Source organism: Chiloscyllium plagiosum, chromosome 30, assembly GCF_004010195.1.
Source record: "Chiloscyllium plagiosum isolate BGI_BamShark_2017 chromosome 30, ASM401019v2, whole genome shotgun sequence".
NCBI lineage: Eukaryota > Metazoa > Chordata > Chondrichthyes > Orectolobiformes > Hemiscylliidae > Chiloscyllium > Chiloscyllium plagiosum.
This window is the reverse complement of record NC_057739.1, coordinates 21,583,813-21,586,692: the sequence shown is the minus strand read 5'-3', so window position 1 is coordinate 21,586,692 and position 2,880 is coordinate 21,583,813. Positions and strand designations below refer to the sequence as shown.

The 2,880-nt window shown below is 43.9% G+C and overlaps 1 protein-coding gene across 1 annotated transcript in view; it reads left to right on the top strand.

The window, feature by feature from the left end:
• Positions 1 to 2,880, top strand: part of LOC122564795 (multiple epidermal growth factor-like domains protein 9) — a 320,435-nt gene that overhangs the window by 50,972 nt on the left and 266,583 nt on the right. The gene's annotated exons all lie outside the window — the stretch shown is intronic.

Below are 2,880 nucleotides of genomic sequence, written 5' to 3'. Positions count from 1 at the left end.
GCCCATTGGCCCATCTGGTCCAGATCCTGTTGTAATCTGAGGTAACCCTCTTTGCTGTCCACTACACCTCCAATTTTGGTGTCATCTGCAAGCTTACTAACTGTATCTCTTATGCTTGCATCCAAATCATTTATGTAAATGACAAAAAAGTAGAGGGCCCAGCACCGATCCTTGTGGCACTCAACTGGTCACAGGCCTCCAGTCTGAAAAATAACCCTCCACCACCACTCTCTGTCTTCTACCTTTAAGCCAGTTCTCTATCCAAATGGCTAGTTCTCCCTTTATTCCGTGAGATCTAACCTTGCTAACCAGTCTCCCATGGGGAACCTTGTTGAACGCCTTACTGAAGCCCATATAGATCACATCTACCGCTCTGCCCTCATCAATCCTCTTTGTTACTTCTTCAAAAAACTCAACAAAGTTTGTGAGACATGATTTCCCACGCACTTCTTAGTTTATTGAAAGTTTGTCCTCCAGCCAACAGTGGAGGCAGAGTTATTGAATATTTCTAAGGTATAGATTCTGGATTAACAAGGGACTCAACAATTATTGGGGAATTATTGGTCTCCTTGATGCCATATTTGGTCAAATGCAACCTTAATAGCAAGAGCAGTCACTCTCAGCTCACCTCTGGAGTTCAAAGCCTTTGTCTATGTTTGGACCAGCGCTAGTCTAGTGTGATCAGAAGCTGAATACCCCTGGAGGAACCCAGTGAGCAGGTCATTATTAAGCAGGTGCAGCTTGATACACTGTTGATGACACCGTCCACTACTTTACTGATGATCAAGAATAAACTGATGGAGTAGTTATTGGGCGAGTTCGAGTTGTTCTTTTTTTTGTATAGCGAATACACCTGGGCAATTTTCCAAATTGTTGGTTAAATGCCAGTTTTGTACCTGTAGTGGAAGAACTTAGCTAGGGGTGCATTAAATTCTGGGGTACTTGGTTTCAGTACAATTGCCAGAATGTTGTCAGGATCCATAGTCTTTATAGTATCAATGTCTTCAACTGCTTCTTGATATCACATGGAGTGAATCGAATTGGCTGAAGATTGGCAACTGTGATGCTGGAGACCTCAGGAGGAGGCCAGGATGGATTATCCACTTGGCACTTCTGGCTGATGATTATTGCAAATGGTTCAGCCTTATCTTTTTGCGCTGATGTGCTAGAATTCCTTGTTTTTGAGGATGGGGATATCTGTGGAGCCTCCTCCTACTGTGAGTTATTTAATTGCACCTCACAACTCATGACTGGACTGTCCAGGACTGATCCGTTGATAATGCTGTTTGCAAACAAGTAGTCCTGTTTTGTAGCTTGATATCTCAAGGTACATTTTGGTGCTGTCCCTGACATTCCCTCCAGCTCCCTGGACGTTTGGTCCCCTAGCTTAATGGTCTCCAAGAGTGAGGGATATGTTGGATCATAAGATTGCAAATTGTGTTGAAGTACCATTCTGCTGCTGTTGATTGCCTGCAATCTTCTGAAGCCCATTTTTTATGATGGTACTGACACAAAACTTGACAGAAGGTGTCTCAGTGTGAAGATGGGATTCATTTCCACAAGGACAGCATGGTGGCCACTCTCACCAATACTATCATTGACAGATGCCTCTGCATGTGAAGATTAGTAAGGATGAGGTCAAGTATGTCTTTCCATCTTGTTTATTTCTTCACTATCTCCCACAGACTCACTCTAGCAGCTGTATCCTTTAGGACTTAATCAGCTTGGTCAATAACACTGCACCTGAATTACTTTTGGTCATGATCATTGCAATCCCCTCATGATGTACATTCAGCACCATTGCCACCTTCAGTGCTTCCTCCAATTTGGAGAGGGTAGGATTACAACACATTGTAATGGGCAGACAAATTCCTTGTCCATGCTTCGGTCCAGAGTCAATGTTAAGGACTCCCTGGGAAACTCCCTCCTGATTATGCAACACTGTGCCAGCACCTCTGCTTGGTCTGCCTGCCAGTGGGACAAGACATATTCACAGATGGTGATGGTGGAATCTGGGACATTATCAGTAAGGTATGATTCTGTGAGTTTGACTATGTCAGGCTGTTGCTTTTACAGTCTGGGGAATTGTTGTCCCGATTTTGGCAGTAGCTCCCAGATGTTTGTAAAGAGGACTTTGCAGGATCAACAGAACAGAGTTTAACATTAGCATTTCTGATACTTAATTTGATCCAAGCTGGCCCATCAAGCTTCATTCATTTGAGACCTTTTAGCGTACGATACAATTGAGTGGCTTGCTGGGCCATTTCTGAATGCAGTTAAGACTTAACCAGGTTGCTATCAATCTGGAGTCACATGGAGGCCAGACTGGGTAAAGATAGCAGAGTTCCTTTCTTAAGAATATATTTCTGAGCCAGATGAGTTCTTATGTCAATCAACGATTGTTTCATGATCATAATTAGTTTTTTTTTTAATTTCAGAAATTGGGTCATAGAGTCATAGAGGTGTACAGCATGGAAACAGACCCTTCAGTCCAACCCATCCATGCCAACCAGATATCCCAACCCAATCTAGTCCCACCTGCCAGCACCCGGCCCATATCCCTCCAAAACCTTTCTATTCATATACCCATCCAAATGCCTCTTAAATGTTGCAATTTTCCCAGCCTCCACCACATCGTCTGGCAGCTCATTCCATACACGTTCCACCCTATGTGTGAAAAGGTTGTCCCGTAGGTCTCTTTTATATCTTTCTCCTCTCACCCTAAACCTATGCCCTCTAGTTCGGGACTCCCCGACCCCAGGGAAAAGACTTTGTCTATTTATCCTATCCATGCCCCTCATGATTTTATAAACCTCTATAAGGTCACCCCTCAGCCTCCGATGCTCCAGGGAAAACAGCCCAAACCTGTTCAGCCTCTCC